Source organism: Notothenia rossii, assembly GCF_949606895.1.
Source record: "Notothenia rossii genome assembly, chromosome: 8".
Taxonomy (NCBI): domain Eukaryota; kingdom Metazoa; phylum Chordata; class Actinopteri; order Perciformes; family Nototheniidae; genus Notothenia; species Notothenia rossii.
In genome coordinates this window covers 21238268-21257591 of record NC_136906.1, presented here as the reverse complement: position 1 = coordinate 21257591, position 19324 = coordinate 21238268, and the positions used below count along the sequence as shown (strand labels likewise).

The 19324-nt window shown below is 40.9% G+C and overlaps 1 protein-coding gene and 1 long non-coding RNA gene across 4 annotated transcripts in view; one reads left to right on the top strand and one right to left on the bottom strand.

Annotated features, from left to right (window-relative positions):
• The window catches only part of asic2 (acid-sensing (proton-gated) ion channel 2), a 364105-nt gene that overhangs the window by 285020 nt on the left and 59761 nt on the right, over positions 1-19324 (bottom strand). The window lies entirely within an intron of this gene.
• On the top strand, positions 7929-9149 carry LOC307015467. The gene is made up of 2 exons (XR_013801546.1): positions 7929-8236; positions 9087-9149. It is a non-coding gene; the product is annotated as an uncharacterized lncRNA (long non-coding RNA).

Below are 19324 nucleotides of genomic sequence, written 5' to 3'. Positions count from 1 at the left end.
TTTAAGAGACAAATACTGTTTACAACCATTACGTTTTGTTTCATCTAGTGGTTTTTCCCATTATTCCTCCTGATTATGATACTTGTTGAGACTTGAAAACCATAACCACAAAACTACAGAAGCTAACAACAGTGTGGTAGTTCAAAGCTTAGGAACCAGGGACTGCTCAGGTTTCTCCCCCTGAATAGGGATGGTACCATATTCTCAGATCAACATGTTTAGGACTACAATGTTGTTATTACTACTAGAATGTTTTTAAAAACCTACAACATAAGTTAAAAGTGTTCCTATAAGTAAGACTAGAACTCCACTGCAGTTTTCTTGTTGCAATAATTCTGCAAAGGTGTCACAGTTAATATTATAATAATTAACTGTATAGCTTACAGTTATATAGCTTACAAGTATATATTTTCTTTTGAATACAGCCCTAAATCAAACGTAGAGATGGATGAATCATTATCTAAGTATCACATAGGGATTATTTTATTATCATTTATAATTTATGAAGCCATGTATAGCTAGCGTCACATCAAATATTCAAACCTTGGACATAATGTATTTATGACTGAATAACGCTATCATATTTAAATGTGCACATTGTGTGGATATTTTATTTAAATTATGTTGTGCTTTATCCTGGCATACTTGGTGTTTCTGGCAGCCTTTACATCTTTATTCAAATGTAAAACAGCCCTAAGTTGGTTTCCAGAAAGCCTGGCAGCACAGTTGGATGGGTCCACGGGTAAGTGGCAGGTTTAAAGAGATTACATGTTATACACCAGGGATCTTTAAGTGCATTTGGTTCATTTGCCTGAACCTGTGTGAAAGCTGGTAATATTCATTTCTTTAACACTAAAAGAGATATCAATTTATAAAATAGCTTTTTGATTGAAATAGAAGGAATGTGCTCAGAAGCAATATCAAAAAGATACATTCTGACATTGGAAACTAATGGATGTCAATGGAATCAACTCTTTGTGTTTATAATTAGTAATCACAAAGCAAGCCATTTGCACGCATCCATTAGAATGCATTTCAAATCCATTAGCTTTTACATAATACAAGATGGAACTATTCATTGACACGTAAATTGACATTATTCTACGATTGTTGCAGCACTTGTTAATTAAATATTAATGTATTATGTCTGATTCATACATATATGCATACTGTATGTGCACTTCTCAACATAGGCCAGAGAAAACTGAACATCACCTCTGGTATGAAAATGGTCACCACCAGCGATCTGGAATGAATTTACAATCATATTTTATTTTTAGGAATTATATTTTAGGTAAATTGAGGAAGCAGGCAACTCCTGATGAGTCAAGGATCAAGTAAGAGTGTTAAAAAAGATGTTGATACATTGCAAACTGCTGAAAAACTAAGATGTTGCTTCTGAGCACATTCCTTCAATTTCCTAAAGTCTTATGCAAATCCTGCACTATATAAAGATTGTCTGCTTACTTGGCTACGAAAACACAGCAATCATCACTCCATCCCCGTGGGCCCAAGTGTGTAATGAGAACAGATCTACTGCAAAAACATTAAATCTGTGCCTGAGCTCACAGAGAAGCCTACATGCAGGTTTCAGCTGCATTTATTCTGGGGTGTTTGTACTCGTCTTCTGTTTCTCTCTGCCAAAACGAGGCCACGCGGTGTGTTTAGGGCGGGGGGGAGCAAAGGGAGAGAGGCAGGAGGATACTGGGAGAAAACATTTTGTCCTAAAATGACACTCTGAATTTCAGATTCACTATGAAGAGAGGTGCAGCTCTGAATGGCTTGTTGACATCATTTGTCATTTTCATGAAGCCATGTCGTTCGAACAAGGTCAAACAAACTTGACTCAACCTAGTTAGTATTCCTCTATGTGCACCTGCTTTACTCGATGCCTTTCAGCAAAGCAAACAGAGAGAGGTATCATGGGAACAGTAGTATACATGGATTTGTAGAGCTGCAGGTGAATAGATCTGTGGGAAACAGGGATAAAAAGGATGAAGAAAGGGACAAATAAAAATGGAGGTGGAGTAAATCACGCTCCACAACACGAGCACCATGAGACTCCCAGGGGACAGCGGCCCAGGAGAGGAGCGTGAGATGGAGAAAAACGCCCCTGTGCCACCCACTACAGCTTCAGGAGAAGATAAATGGAGGAGGAGGAGGAGGAGGAGATGATGATGATGATGATGATAGTGGGAGCAAGATGAGAGATGATAGCAAAGGCACACACCTCACAGGAAGCTGTGCTATCTGATCAGAAACTAAGTTCATTTACTCCTCAGTAAAGTCTACAGATGGAGGATGATGAATTACTGATGAGCTCCACGTTGACACTCTAAACCTACCTGTGTATGCTCTGTGTTGGTTGGCAGGGAACATAAGCGCTGAAGCTATGCATTTAATGTTAGCAGCAGAGCATGTCCTGTCTCAGATCGGCTTAAATTCAAGCCTGAGGCGCTGCAGCTCCAATGGCTCTGGGGCCGAACAGTGGGCTAACGGCGCTCGGGGGCTGAAAACTTTGACAGGATACATTCCTTAAGTGTCTTTATTCTGATACTGAATGATGTCATGGCAAAAAGCTACAATATCAGGGAAAGAAAGGGAAAAGAAAATGACAGCATATGGAAGTTAACATATATATTTTGTATTGTATTAAATGAGTGGCAAATGGTAAATTGACTTCATGTATATATCGCTATATCCTATCTTCACGAGTCCTCAAAGCGCTTTACATATACAAGTCAGCTTTCACACATGCAAACACATTCATACAGAGGCAGGGTCTGCAAGGGGCCACTTGCTCAAGGAAGCCAAAATTCACACAGTTGGCTGTACGACTGCACTAAGACAGCAAACTCTTAATTGCTTCCTGGGGCTGAACCGACAACCTTCTGATTGGAAGACGGTAGGGCTGAACCCGAATATCCGTTCGTTGGAGTACTATTCAGGTTTAAATTTTGTTATTTGATTTTTTGTTTCCGTTTTTTATGGAATTTATTGAAATCTCCAATATCAACGTAAGAGCTTGTGCCTCTTCGGGGGGTGCTACTGTAACACTTAACCATAAACTTTATCGTTTACTTTCTCTTTCTTTATGTGTAGATATGACTTTTCTCCGTTAATCTCCGTCACGTTGTTTCCATAGCAACAACTTCCTGTCAACAGCGCTGACTCTCCTTCAAAATAATAGCATGTCCATAAAAAATAGGAAGCCAAGCCAAATTACACTTATGACATATACAACTGCAACGGAAGTAACAAACACAATGCAATATCCTTTTCAATTTCAAAGAACACAAATTGGGTTGTATACATTAACAAATATCTATAAAAAAACAATACTTTTGAATAACAAAATGAATGCCGTGAATAAACCGAAATACACGTGTTGAAGCGGTTCGCTGCTGATATTTAGTGATTTTAATGTTAACAGATCATTGTTGCAATAACATTTGGACCCAATTTGCCTGACTTGACACATGGGATAAAACATGAGTGTAGGAAGAATCCTCAATCCCCTTTTAACAGGGTGTGTGGGCAGGTGGTGGACCTCACCTCCTCTAGGGGGGTCCCCGGGCATGCTCCCCTGGGAAGATTTTTTTTTAAATGTTGAAGTTAAGTGCATCAATCTGGTGCACTTTGAGAGCAAAATTAGGGACTAAATCTATGGATACATCTCTCAACACCAATATGAACAGATTTACTTTTTCTTTCAACATTTATTTGAACAGCAAGTGGAGGCAAAAGTGACTGCACCCAAAACAATAAACCTGCTAGCTAACTAGCCTAAACTCAGTAACAGAATGTGGGCAACACGTTCTTCTCCACAGCCGCACGACCTCTGAGTCAGACGTCACTTCCCCCTTTTCTATCCTACGGGTGCAGCCGTACAGCCACTCCCCCTGAACCCTGTTTCCCTGCCAACCCCCCCCCTTCCCCTATGCAAGCCCCTCCCTCTGAACCCAGGGCTTGCTACAATACTGTATACTGTATACACAAACAAAAACGCCTTTACGCTTTGGAGCTTGTTTATCCATCTGTAAGCAACTGCCAGCTAGGTCTCTCAGTCGCTCACTCCTGATCGTTCACTGCGCAGTGACAGCTGCTACGGGCCTGATGTGTGAAAGTGAAACTATCTGATAGATAGAACATAGGTAGCCTATCAAAACGGCCCAGCCCAGTGGGGTGTGTGGGCCACATCCCTCCAGGGAGTGGCCGGAACACTTACACATGTGGGCCGGTAGGATTTAGACAAAACACGGCCCACGCACAGCACCGGCCCACCGGGAAAACTCCCGGTATTCCCAATGGCCAGTCCGCCCCTGCTCATAGCCACAGTCGCCCAATCAAGAAAAACCCGAAAAATATGTCAATGTAAGGCTTGTGGAGCCCAAATAACAAAATAAGTTCATTATTTTACTATTGTGTGTTTAGACTTTTTGATATCCAATCAGGACAGAAGACTCTTGCTAATGATTAGCTCAATTGTCTTTCACATACTGTAAACTATGTTGGGGAGTTCAAGGCCGTAACCATGGAGTCAACATTGGGGGGGGACACAACATTATTTAAAAAAATGTATATCAGTTGGGATATATATTGGTGGAGTTTCCTCCAAGAGAAAAGTCTGAGGGAATTCAAGTTCCCGCTGGTAAAAAGCGGTGCAGCATATACAGCTTTTATTGTGAATGGTAAAAAAGAAAAGAGAACGCCCCCACTGTCGTTTGCAATAAAGGAATCAATTAAGAGTTTTTCTCCGTCTTAGTTCAGAGAACTGAGCCTCCTTGATATTGCTTTATTACCTTCATAAGTGTAGTCATGACTCATAACTGATAACCCTCGGCTACAGTACTTTAGTATCATATTTAGCTCGGTGAGTCTGCTCTGCAAAAGCACATTCATACACAGTGAGCCTTTGTGAGAAAGACACGCCTACTCTGCCTGCAGCGAGTGAACGCAGAGTGCCGCTGCACATCAATGTAGCTCATAAATACTTATTAAACACTGTGAATCTTAAAGCATCAAAAATGAAGTAATGTACTGTTATAGGTCGGGTAGCGCGATATTAAATGCAGTGATACCGCAGAGAGCAACAGGCGGCTGCAGACCCTGAGGCTCAGACTGGAGGCTCAGACTCCTCTGTGTGAGAGGTTGAGTTTTAACAAGCAGTTTAACTTAGCAGGCCAGCAACTGACACTTTCAGTCAACACCCTGCTGACTGAGAGAGGCGGCGTTACCTTAAAGGTCACATGTCATGCTTTTCCGGTTATTACCCGTCCCCTTGTGGGTTATGAAGGTTTTTCTGCATGTAAACGGTGTGCAGAGTCAAAACCCTCAAAGTACACCCTGTAGTGAGTAAAACTCTAAAACAGAAAATACCTCCCCAAAACGCCTCGTTGGTGAAACGTCATCATGACGTCATCATCCATTTGATTCTTCCGGGTACGTGTTTTCGTAAGCTAAATGGGCCAATCCGTGGAGCTGTTACGTTACGTCCGCGGAGCCGTTACGTTAAGCCCCCGCTGATTGGTCCAAATTGACCAATCCACACTTATGATCCACACACACACACACACACGCAGTGCAGGCAGCCCTGCCGATTTCTGCTCCCTGCTGCAGGCTGATAAAAGACAGTTGGGATCGGGCGAAAGTCTCTCTGCAGACCCATTCTCACAGCGTTTATCAACCTATAAACCTTTTTCTTACTCAATATCAAGCCACACTTATTGTTTTTATTTCGGCTGTGACTTTGTGTGTGTTCAGGTTGAGTTTGGCTGTGTTTGGCTGTGTATCGCTAAACAAGGAAATCACGGAGGGGCGGGGGGGGGGGAGGAGCTGCAGTGAGCCGTTTAGTGGAGAAAGTGAATACTGCGGAATACACATACTTTACAGAGATGCTGTATGCGAAACCAATGTGAGTTTGGAAAATTGCACAGTATTTTTAGTATACCTCAACAATGGAATTATGATCAGTGGAAATGGCCATGACATTTGACCTTTAATGTGCAGCTCTTCGGTGACAAAAAAGCCCGGACTGTTGACTCTAGAGGCACCTCTAAGAGGCCATAAGCTCTTCAGAGCCAGGGATGAACACGGTTACATCTTAGATGCATTAAACAAGCGCCTGAGGGGAAATTTAGGAGTGAACACATGTTGAATGACTGAACGTTTCATGCCACAATGCAAGGCCCGTAAATGACTTTTTTATTTAAAATATTAAAACGATTTTCAGTTGAGACGCTGGTGTGATGTAGTTTGATCTGACATCATCGACAGCACAGGGAGAGGAGTTGCATAAATATTCAACTACACAATTTTGCTGTATAATCCCATTTCAGACCCCATAAACAAAAAACAACAGGCTGTTTGATCCTCCGAAACAACACAAAGGAGTATTGTTTGTCAGTTTCTATCAAAACGCATTGATATGACTCCATAATCTGCTAAAGGTACCTTAAAACAACCTGTTTGATCCTGTTTTGGAAAGGTGGTGACCATAGAGAAAACTATTACTTTTGGTAAGATAAGGGATGCAAAGCGTTCTCCACCGTAGTGCTGTCAATGCAATCTTTACAATATTCACTGTACAAATGTCTGACAAGGCTAACCTGGAATAGTCACAAACATTTTCAAACAATGTCCCTGTAGTTTCCAGTTCATAGTAATTATGTATTTATCTTTCACTCACAATCTCTTATTGGTCTGAAAGGACATTCAACAGGTCATATTTCCCTCCCTATATATCTTATAATTTAGTAAAAACATCCCCAATAAAGTACCTAGCCTGAAAAGATATATTTATGGATATTAAGGATGAAGTTTTATTTGTTGACCTATACATTTTTACTTAATTAGAATAAATGCATCATAACATAACTCAATAGATCCTGAATATTGACTGTTAGCCCCAGTATTCCATCATTTTTCTAAAGTTGCTTCAGGTTCTGGGGGACTCAAGACAAGTTAGGTCAAGACACTTTTTTATAAAGCTTGTAACAAGACACTCTGACTTTAAACCAGACACACTCCAATTAAAGTATGTTCCTCAGACAACTTAATGTGCCACTTTAGAGCTCTGCATACATCTCCACAGCTGATGACACACATTTTCATGACTGAAAATCCTTTCTGTCTGTGAGTGCAAATACATTTTCCCCCTTAAATAAATCAACCAACTGATGGTTACTTCTCTGTGGTTACATTTCAACCACTTCCTAGCATACCCAGGGGGCAAAGTCATTTTACAGACATGGAATGTTGTAAAAGGTTGTCCACCAGAAATGATATCTAGGACCTTCAACGATCACAACCTGGGTGGACAACCCGGTCAACTAGCGACTGGAAAGCTACAGTGAGGGTCCAAACAATGCAACCCCTATATGAAAAAAAGTCAGAAATTCTGTCTGGATCAGATGCCATCATTCTCTTTCTGATTGAATATCTCCGTGACAGTTCATGGTCAAGACAAACTCAGCCAACCTATTGAAAGACCAGAACATAAACTTTCAGATGATGCCTTGGTTAAGCATGTTCTCAATAGGGCCACTAGATGAAACTGTGCCTTTTTTGTCTCTCCAAAGCGAAATCCACTTCAAGCAATGCACTTGTGGTCCTCTGGATTGTTTGCTGTGTTCAAAATGGGTAAATATACTTAAAAGACTATTTCTATATAACATATTGAAGGGTTTACATTAGTATACACAAGGTTTGCTGCCGATGCTAAGTTGAATTGATTCAATGTTTACAGATTTTTCAGTTTACAGACTGGAAAGCTACAGGCAGTGAAATTCAAAATGGCCGCCACTTTCTTTGCAAAACCCTTTAATTGAAGGTTCTCTGTGTTATAGGCAGTAGTCGAGTTGAGGGGGGATGGGGGGGGATGGCATCCCCCTTAGGTATTAAAATGGTCAAAACCATCCCCCTTATGAAACGGCCATCCCCCCTTCACATCCCCTGTTATTTGATCAATTAATGTGGAAATATTGCCAATGTTTAATTTTCAACATTCTACATTTTATATGTGCACGTCACGTGCCCCTCGTCCACATTATTTTAGCCGCTAAAATACTGTTGACGAGGGGCTCGTGCACATATCACGATCACGAAATTGATGTCAAGTCAGTCAGCGTCAACGATAGCAGCGCAGCCTGTGCAAGCATCATGGCCAGTAAGCGACAAGGACAGCTTGACCTGAGGGACTACTTCGGCTTTAAGAGGACAAAAAGTACCACTGAAGGTAAGTCAAGAATACTTTTGATATGTCACCAAATGTGTAATCTCTGGACAGAGGCGATAACAACAGAGTTATAGTTTGGGAGCTTACGTTTTTCTTTTTTGTTAACTAGCCTAACGCCAGGCAGCTAGTACTAGCTGCTATAGTAACCAACTTCAGGTTAGACCTTTCTTATATTCACAAAGTTAATGTCAGATTTGATTTCTTTTTCACATGGAATATCTCGCAGGGTTTCCCACAGCTCTTTACTGCTTAGGCGACCGCATAAGCAACACACTTAACTAGCCTAGACATGTTCAGTCGGGGAAAAAAATTTAATGTAATTTAGGATGAGGCAGAGCAAGCTAGTGTACAAGCAGAGACGACAGGGGCAGAAGAACACAGAGAAGAACAGGTGTCGTTGACGGTTCCTGAAACAGCCGGTGAAGTTCAGTTAAGGATGGTAGATAGTCCAAGTTTGGGATTCTTCAGTATGAAAACTGGTTCCGAAAGAACCCATTTGAATTAAGGTTCCTGGAGGATCTTTAGGCTGATTTTGTGTATCAATTCGATGATCATGTATCCACTAGTGATTTAAGCACTTTGTTTGATAAGCTTTCCATTCATTTTAGTGAGATCATATAATATAAATTAAGTGTGAAAATTGCACCTTTAGTCACTGTGATCGACCAAAATGTATTACTTAAAAAGCTTTAAATGTGATGCATGCCTCCGAATCGTGTGATAGCGGCTTCTGGTGGTTGAATGTCATCGCTCTTATTTTATATGAAAAAAAAACACAACTTGACAGTAGGCCTACTTCACTGTCTGCTCATTCTAACAAAACCATAATGCCGTTGTTTTCTTCATATAGAGGATAATCATGGCGAGGAAGCAGGAAGGAGAGCAGAGGAGACTAGAGCTGGAGAAGGAACAGGTTTGATATTTCTAAATAGACACTTTTCTTTTTCGAAGAGGGGGAAATGTAGCTAATCCTACCAAGTGGGGTTTTAACATAGATTTTATGTTTTTGTGGTAGAAAAAAGAAGAGAGGAGGAGGCAGAAGCAGGGCGAGATAGTGTCGATGATTCTGACCAAAATAACCAGGGAGATAATGAGCAAGATATCCCTGAATGCTGGACATCTACCAAGTTCAGGGAGAAAACAAAGTATTATCCATGGCTAATATGTCAAAGCAAAAAACTTGGCTGCCTAACCTGCCAGAAAATGAAAGTGGTTGGGCCAAGTACAGGTGGGAGCAGCCAGTTGCATATTGCTGAGGAGTGGTCCAACGTTAAGGTTACAGCCTATGGTACAAACCGAGCAGCACAGCTGCAGTCTCTTCGTAAGAAAATACACAAGCATAAAATGTCAGACTATCACCAAGCAGCTGAGAAAAGCATGGAAACAGGAAAAGAAAAGACATTGGAAACATTGACTTCTGAAATGCAAAGGGATCACTTCTTAACTACTGATAGGGTATTTCGTACAGTTTACAAGATTGTGAAATCTGGAAGGCCTTTCACAGATCTACCGTCCGATATTGATCTGCAAGTCTTGAATGGACTAGACATGGGAAGAACTTTACATTCAGACTATTCCTGTGCAACAATCAGCCAACACATAGCAAATGAAATGCTAAAGAGAGTAGTTGGAAAGGTCCTTCAAAGTGGAACAAAACTTTCTGTTATGATAGATGAAGCTACAACTGACAGTAAAAAATCAGTATTGATCATTTATATTAGAGCGAGCTTAGGGATGAGTGAAGAGCCCCTAACAGTCTTCTTGGATCTAGTTGAGCTTTCTGCTACCAATGCAGGTGAAATCTATCAAGCTCTAATGAAAAATCTGTCACATCATGGCTTCTCTGAAGCTATTCTGAGTGAACGCTTTGTTTGCTTTGCATCAGATGGAGCTTCTGTAATGCTTGGAAGTAAAGCAGGTGTTGCAACCAAAATCGTAGAAAAGTTTCCAAACGTAATGGTGTGGCACTGCATGAACCACCGTCTTGAGCTGAGTGTTGGAGATGCTGTTGAAGAAACTGTAGGGATGAATGACTTCCAGTTTTTCTTTGACAAAGTGTACAGTCTCTATCATGCATCGGCCAAAAACCGCCGTGAGCTCACTGAATGTTGTGAGGAACTTGCTTTACAGTGTCTGAACATAGGGAGAATTCTCAGCACTAGATGGGTGGCATCCAGTTACAGGACCATTAAAGCTGTATGGCAGCAGTACCCTGCAATCCACAAGCACTTTTCCAATGCCTCAGTTGATCCTAAAAGAAGTTCAACAGAGAAATGCATGTTCAGTGGTTTAATAGATCGCCTTTCTAATGTCACCTTTGTGCACAATCTTGGAATCATGTATGATGCTTTAGAAGAGTTGTCTGAATTCTCTCTCTCTCTTCAAGACAGAAACATGACGCTCCCCAAGGCTGTAGCAATACTCAGTCCGTGTGTTGAAGTCCATGGCAGAGCAGCCTGGACCAGCGGCAGAAGTGGCTCAGACTGCAATCGGTTTGAAGCTATTCAAAGGGGTGCCACTAACAAATAATTTAAGACACAGCAGAGAAATAAACCACCAACATTTTTTTCATGCTTTGGCTGCTAAAATTGAGACAAGAATGGGATCACTGCCTGGAAAACAGAGAAGCAAAGAAGAGTACCAGAGCTTTCTTGACAATGTCAAAGTGCTGCAGCCATCAAACTGGCCAGATGTGTGTGGTGTTCGTTATGCCGAAAAGGAAATACAGGAACTCTGCTCCTTTTTCAAGCTTGATGATGGCAGACAAATTCAGAGAGGAATGAGGGAATATGTTGATATGGTGAAACTCAAAACTGTTGATGAAATGACACCACAAGCACCAGAAGAGCTCAAACCCCTCCTTCAAGCAGTGAACACACTGGTCATCTCCACAGCTGAGTGTGAGCGTGGGTTCAGCCAGATGAACATTTTAACCACAACTAGAAGCACGCTAGAGGTAAAAAGTATGTCAGCCTTGCTTTTCATCAAGTGTGTTGACCCTCCACTACAAATGTTCAAACCAGAAGTTTATGTCAAGTCTTGGCTTCAAAGTCATAGCTTGGCTAATGATCTGAGAGCAAGAGCCCGGAAAGTTGTCATTAAAAAACATGATTATGAAACTCTTTGGAAGATCCTATGAGATACTACAGTATAGGGGAGAATTGGGTTGGTAGCCATTGAATAAAACTGTTTATTTGTATTTGTATATCATATTATATGTATTATTTTCAGATTTTGTAAATAGTATATTTGTTTAATCCATGTTCTTGCACTTGAATTAAAATGGACTTGACTAGAGAGGATTCATGTTCAATGTTTTGTGAGGTTTTGTTTCAACATTTAATGGATGAATTCCCAGTAGATTTATAGGTATTGTGAGTGTGAAGTTGAAGTTGAAGTTGCACTTGCACCCAGTGGGAAAATGTGTCCTCTGCATTTACCCTAACTATGTAGGAGCAGTGGTAGCCATGGGACCAACTCTAATTCTGAGGTGCCTTGGTCAAGATCAATGACAGGAGTATCTGACACGTAATATATCCATAGCATGCAAGTTGTTTTACAGTAATAGAATATAATAATTATCTTTGTGCTTAAACACTAACCAAAAGGGTACAACGTTGGTCTCCCACCAAATGCGCTGTCATCAGATCAAATTAAGGGCCCTTAAGGCAGTCAGCACCAAACATATATCCAGTCTACTCAACTACCCTGAATTGCAGGTTAGTTTTTGTTTTTAATCTCCGGGGGGGGGGGGGGGGGGCATGCAGATCCACCATCCCCCCTGGCTTTTTTTTTACAACTTGACCACTGGTTATAGGACAAGGCAAACTGAGTTCAACTTATCTGGAAGTTGACATTAAGTTCAACTTAATGTCAAATCAATACCCTTTTATTATTTGTTCAAATGAATGTCTTTGTTTTTGTGAAAAATATCCTATTTTGATCATGAAATAAACAAAATTCCTGGTGGCAAAACATTTATTTCACTTTCACATACTCTTTTCTTAGTTATTAACTACAAATCAACAGATATGACACAATAATCAGAAGTTGAACACAAAATAATAATTCACATGGCCCAGAACTAGAACAATTTGAATGTTTTAAGAAGAAAGGGGGAAAAAGTAACCTACACTGAATATACAGTACAAATGTTTTCAAATGTACACATGGTGGTATTCATGGTAGTGTCCCAGAAAGCTTTTTGCTTTTTATTCCTTTTCTGAGTCACAGCTGCTGTCACTTCTCTCAAGTGTGGCAGTGTGTATCCTTCTGCATTTGGTTGCCAGTTGCCCTATGTAGCATGGAACTGCATTCTTTGCACAGGAACAGTTCTTCTGACAGCCCTTGAGACATCCACATGAGATTGTCTTGTTCATTGACACAGGCTAAGCTGGCTTTGTAGATGGTACCGGAACTACATGTCCATTGTCCAGAGACCATCCAAATACTGTGCATGGGGGTATTTCTGGCTTGGCGATGTGTGCGTTCTTGTCAATGATGGTTGCCAGAGCAGCTCTTTTCAGGTGCAGCAGAAATGCATTCTCTGTTGGGGGTAGTAGCTTTAGGAGCGTTGATTTGTTGTTCAGGAACTTGTATGCTCTCAGTTTGCCCAGATCAGAACCCTCAAAGTGATCAGCTTTAGATGTATACACAGTGATGGTGAGGTCTCGTGCCTGATTGAGGAGGTCATCTGTTATGGCATCGGCAGGATTCTCACCAAACTCTTCAAGTGCAGGTATGTCCAGACTCATGCTGCTCTTGAACCATGCCTTCTTGCCTGTGAAATATGGATAACTAGTGGTATCTCTACCACTCAGACTGTGGGTAAAGGGCATGGCACAACACTGAGAAGGTCCCAGCACCACAACCATTTTATGTTTAGGCAGGTATGCATTCTGGCCTGTTCTCACCCACAGCTCTGTTAGATCGCTGAGGTGCGTTGCACCATAGTACAGGCATGTGATAATGATGTCGGTGTCATTGGCATGTATGACAACTCTGTCAACTTCCTCATTCTGGACACTGTAGAGAGCGTGGAGGAAGATCCTAGTGTCAGCCTCCTGCTGTGTTGATTCAAGAGCAGGAACATCCATAACGGACCCTGCTGTGAGCACCACACTCACACACTCACAGTGTTCCTGCTCAGCTGACTTGAGGCTGGTTGTAATGTCTCTGTCACAACAGAAGTGTATGATGTCAGTGCCAGGAGGCACATCATTCAGCAGCAGGTGCCTGTATCGCTCAGCGATCACTCCAAATCCTTCTCCTCTGTGGAAAGACCAGTGTCGTATGGCGGACATGGCATCTACGACTACTGCTGTCTTTGGGCAGATCAGGGATGCTGCTTACTTTGGTTTTCTCTTTCAAGATCTTCATAAGGCTCGCCTTGGTCCCTGTACTCACTCTGCCATCTTCCAGGAAGAGGGATGGGGGAAGGTCACTGCACTCGTGGTTGCCTATGAAGTCAACAATGTTGAGTTCTCTCACCACTGGCAATGATCTGGGTCATGCGCAGAAGGGCAGTGACTTGGTGAGGGCTGGAGGAATGGAGGTGCAGCATAGACTTGAGCTCTGCAGAGATAGCTGCAGTGAGTGGTTTTGTGTAGACCCACTTCCTCCTGGCAGCACGATTGAGTGTAATACCATCCAGACCACTTGCCTCCTGGCATCTGTATTATATGTCTGCTCCAGAAGCATGTCAGGAGAGACACCATTGTGGTTTCCATCTGCTGTCCTTCCAACAAATGCACCTGCCATCAGTGCTTCATGTGCCTCTGTGGCTGTCTCTGGCAGTTTCTTCATCTCAGCCAAATACAGAGGCAAAGACTGCTGCCCATATTTGTAGAGTCCTGCTGCAGTGAGGTAAGGTAGCATCCATGCTGATTCACAGAGATCTCCTGCCCAGTAACCTTCCCGCTGGTGGTAGATAAACCTGTGGAGAATGTCCGACATCTCCAGAAAGATTGACCAGAAAACTGCAGTTGGGTGCTCATTCAGAGATTGCTGGAAAAGTAACATCTGTTCTTGTAGGATTGATATCTGTGGACGTGACATCAGGATGATCTCTTACTTCTCAGTAGCAGTGGTGTCTTTCTCAAACAACATCTTCACAACATTTTCTACTTATGACTGCCAGTGTTGTGTTTCTGCCTCAAATGCTTGCCAGTACAAGCGCCACAAGGCCTCACTGAGGATCCTGAGAGCATGCATGGTTTGGTAGTAGTCAGCCTTCTCACCAAAGAAGGTTCCAGAGAAACGGCGGAGGTGGAGTTTTTTTTGCTAAATCTCTCTAAAAAGGTCAAATGTCACTTGTTTTGCATCAATCTTGATACAGGGTACTTATTATATGTTGTACTTTGGATTCCAAACCCTTTTGGTCTACCATCCCATCATTCAAGATTGGTTTTCCCTATAAGTAAAAAAGAATATTTGGAGGGACACTATAATTTAGAGTTTTTTACCATGTTCATTCTGAATTTTCTTTATACATCTATATTGATTCTGACTTTTCTACATCCAACTCATAGGTTTAGCATTACTTTGAGAAAAAATATTATTAATTTTCCCCTTTTAGAAGGGAAGATATGCATGGTCATTTTTTCTGGGAATGTCATTTTCGAGCCTGAGAACTGAAAAACAGGCTTGGGGTTTAACAGGTTAATAGGTTGTTAAATGTTAACACTGTAAAACTGATTTACAAATTATTAAAGAATTGTAGTTTACAGTAACAGTGCTAGCTAGCTAGCTAGCTAGGTAGCTAGCTAAAAATCCTCTCACTTGCTGGCAAATCTGTAAACATTGAATCAATTCAAATTAGCATCGGCAGTAAACCTTCTGTATATTAATGTAAACCCTTCAATATGTTATATAGAAATAATATTTTAAGTATATTTACTCCAATCTGCCAACACTCTCACATCATTCAAACAGTCCCTCAAAACTCACCTTTTCACTCTTGCCTTCAACTCCTAATCCACTAACCCCTCACCCTTATTCCACCTAGCTTAGCACTTTTTACTTTTGTTGTTATTTTTCTTCTTTACTTGCTTGTTAAGCGCTTTGAGCACCAGGAAAAGCGCTATATAAATCAAATGTATTATTATTATTATAATTATTACCCATTTTGAACACAGCAAACAATCCAGTGGACCACAAGCTCGAAATGGATTTCGCTTAGGAGAGACAAAAAAGGCACAGTTTCATCTAGTGGCCTTATTGATAACATGCTTAACCAAGGCATCATCTGAAAGCTTATGTTCTGCTCTTTCAATAGGTCGGCTCAGTTTGTCTTTACCAAGAACTGTCACAGAGATATTCAATCAGAAAGAGAATGAAGGCATCTGATCGAGCCAGAATTGTTGACTTTTTTCATATAGGGGTTGCATTGTTTGGACCCTCAATGTAGCTTTCCAGTACCTAGTTGACCAGGTTGTCCACCCAGTTTGTGATCGTTGAAGGTCCTAGATATCATTTCTGGTGGACAACCTTTTACAACATTCCATGTCTGATTTCCCCAAAAATTGGGTTTTGCCCCCTGGGTACCAGTCACAACCCAGTCAGGGTCAATCCGTAATAGTTAAAGTGGCTTTTATGTAGTATGTATACTGTATAAGAGGTGAAAAACTCCAAACACACACTGTACAGAAAATAATGATTTTGTTCTGCTTTCTGAATGGATTTCGCAGATTAATTTGCAGGATTATTGATCAAATCACAATCAAAACGAAACGCTCAGTCACCAGCAACACCACAGTTGCTCACTGAATACATTTCATATCATTTCCCACGGATGGAAACCTCATTGAGGAACAACGTGTGCAGTATGATATCCTGATGAAAATCATTTGCGAAGATATATTGTTATCTTCAAAGTGCTTCCACTCTAAAAATGTACTACATCAGTTTGATATCTGAAAAGAATGACACCCGTTTATTACAATTTAAATTAATTAGCTCATCAGTTCTCTGTCATCGGCGTCAGGTTGCACATAGTTTGGGAAAAATTAGCATAAAACGATCGCTGACTATGATCAAGAAGCCTTAAATCTTTGCTTTCATGAACAAAATGGTGTTCTTCTGATGAAGATAGCTATAAAAGAGTGTGGGAGTGACAGAGATTGTAGCTGGGAAAAGGAATGGAGTTAGAGAGAGAAAGAAAAATGTGAAAGCATTGCTCATAACTCAAATAGTGCAGCAGTCATTTCTCAACACTAATTTCAAAAATGATGTTATTACTTCTCTTATTACCCCCTTGGAGGAATAAATTGTCACACGGCTTGTTAAATGACTTTATATCCAAAATTGGGAAATGTATTCTCATACCTTTACTGAATGTTCACAGCTGCCAACAAAATGCAAGATGTCCAATGTTAATGTCCTGCAATACAATATGTTTTGAATGAATATATTCACATGCAGAAACTTAATTGACCAAATCACATAAGCTGAAGAAGGTGGTTCTTGGATATTCAGGTGTATATTTATAATTAAATAGGAAACATTTATATTCTCAAATTCAGGCCTCAATTTGCAGCTTAAATTACAGACAGATCTTACTCCCTAACTTTTCCTGAAATACGTTATTCAACAACATTTTTGTAGGAAGCTAGTGTGTTCTATATTCTGTTTTTATTTGCTGGTCATTTTGTCCACTATTAATAAAAACACAGTACAATACAACATTTGTTTCATATTCACCACTTTTTTGAGATTCTTTTTAAGAAAAATTGCTATTTTTGTTTACTAATCTATTTCAATATATTGTATATTGCTGTATTTTTTTTTCACTGATACATTTTTGTCAATAAAAACATCCAAGTGTCTCAAAAGGCATCATCGCCTGTTTAATTTTAACCTTAAATGTGAAACGTCAGTACAAAGTTTCATTGACAGTAGCTTAAACATCAAAAATGAAAGCAGCAAGTATTGTGCCTTCATAGAGCTCAAGAGACCAGCTTTTATAAGTCAATGTGTACTATTTCAAGTAAGTGTCTCAATTGAAAAATAGGAGGGTGAAAAACTAGGCTAATATAGAACTTGTTCTTTTTTATAGTCAGCGTCAGGCGAAGAGCAAGAACAAGAATGTGCTAACGTTCAGAATTGGGACCTGATTGCCTTCTCGTATTTATAGTTGCACATATGCCCACAAATTACACACTTACAAGGCAGACGAAGAATAACCTTTCCAATCCATTTAACAATTGTGTTACTGAAACTCAAAGAGGAATTTGTTCTATTACTTTGACAGTTGCGTTTGAGCAAGCAAACTTTCCACTTCCTGCTCCTACTTAATTCTTACCTCTTTGCGTTCAGTTAGGATGTCATCAGTACTTTTATAGGCAATCAAGCAGACACTAAATTAGAAAAATAATAGGAAGTACAGGATGGGCCCTGTGACTCAAGCTGTGCATGTTTTCGTGCAAAACTGGGTTAAAGTATCATGCGTTCCATCCCAGCAGCAGGCTGATGTTTTAAAACTGCATTATCAGCAGCAGCATGTGCAGGATCCCTGGGGGTCCGGACCCCGCAGTCAGCAGCTAACGACTGGTAATAAGGCTCCAGCAAATCTACTTTTACGGTTTCAATGCAGTGTTTATTTCTTATTGATAGATCACACCTGCAGAGAGGCCCTCATCTTTATTAATGGATGTAGCGATCAATCTGGTCAATGACAGAGGGGGAGTTAGTGTGTGTGTGTGTGTGTGTGTGTGTGTGTGTGTGTGTGTGTGTGTGTGTGTGTGTGTGTGTGTGTGTGTGTGTGTGTGTGTGTGTATGTGTGTGCGTAGGTGCGTGCGTGCGTGCGTGCGTGCGTGCGTGCGTGCGATGGTATGTAAGCTGGTGTATTTGCAGTAAGTGGAATGATAATGTATCTATAGAATATACCACATGTGTTTCCCCTTCCTGTAGTGTGTTATATAGGTTTGTGTGCATGTAAATGGTCTGCAAAGGCTAAAATCCCACACAGTCCCGCCCTGCTTGAAACGCATAGTTTGGACTCTATTGTTTACTTTCGTAACATATTGATATGTAACACTCACGCTTCTATTGGCTCGCGCTCCAACACATTTTACGTGATGGTTTAGGGGTTGGACATGTCTAAGCTGTTGACTAATCCCAAAAGAGCCGGCCAGCTAACCAATCAGAGTAGACTGGGCTCTGGTTTCAGACAGAGGGTGAAAAGAGGTGCTGGAGCACAGGCAGTATGATAAAAATGAAGAGCTTTTTGAACATTAAAGCATGTGAACAGTTCATAGTAGAGGAACAAAACATGATTATGAAACCTGAAATTGAGCATAATAGGGCCCCTTTGAGGCAGATGCGAACACACATCAGTGTCCTCAGGGTAATTAGTCACACTCAGCTCGAGACGGTTCCTTTAACACAGGGGTCTGCAACCCGCGGCCCACGGGCCGCATGCGGCCCTTTAAGCCCTCTGCTCTGGCTCCCTTGAGCTTAGACAAAAATAAGAAGGAAATAAAATAAAAGTATTTGTAGGACTATTTATATTTTGTTGCATGGTTGAAAATGTTTCGTATCTTGTATTTTGAGGTGATACTGTGACATATAAATAAAAAACAAAACGGTTTTAATTAGGTCAACTAAAATATGCGTCACATCCTGCTACGGTCCCACGCGAGCGCCTTTTCCTGAGGGTGAATAACCTGACCCCCGGCTCGATGAGCGAACTATGGATAAATCAAAGAAAAGTACCGGAGGAACACAGGATTTAATTCTGTGTGGACAGAGTTATATGCTTTCACAGCAAACGATGCTGGTTTACCGGTATGTTTGATATGTAGAGAGAAGTTGTCAACGGTGCTGCAGCCTTTAAGTATCGAGGAACAACAAGGGAGAGGAAGACAGCTGACGATCTTCAGTCATAATTCAATGGGGTATGTAATTTATTTCAGAAAACACTTTTTGTTATATTCCATGGAATGCTCTTAACGTCCCGATAGCAATGAATATATTAAATGCTTTGACAATAAATACATACCAAAATTAATCTCTGGAAGCCGTAGTACTGTTAAAAGCACGACCAATCATTTTAGTCGGCCCGGCTAAATTAACTGGATGGCCTAACTG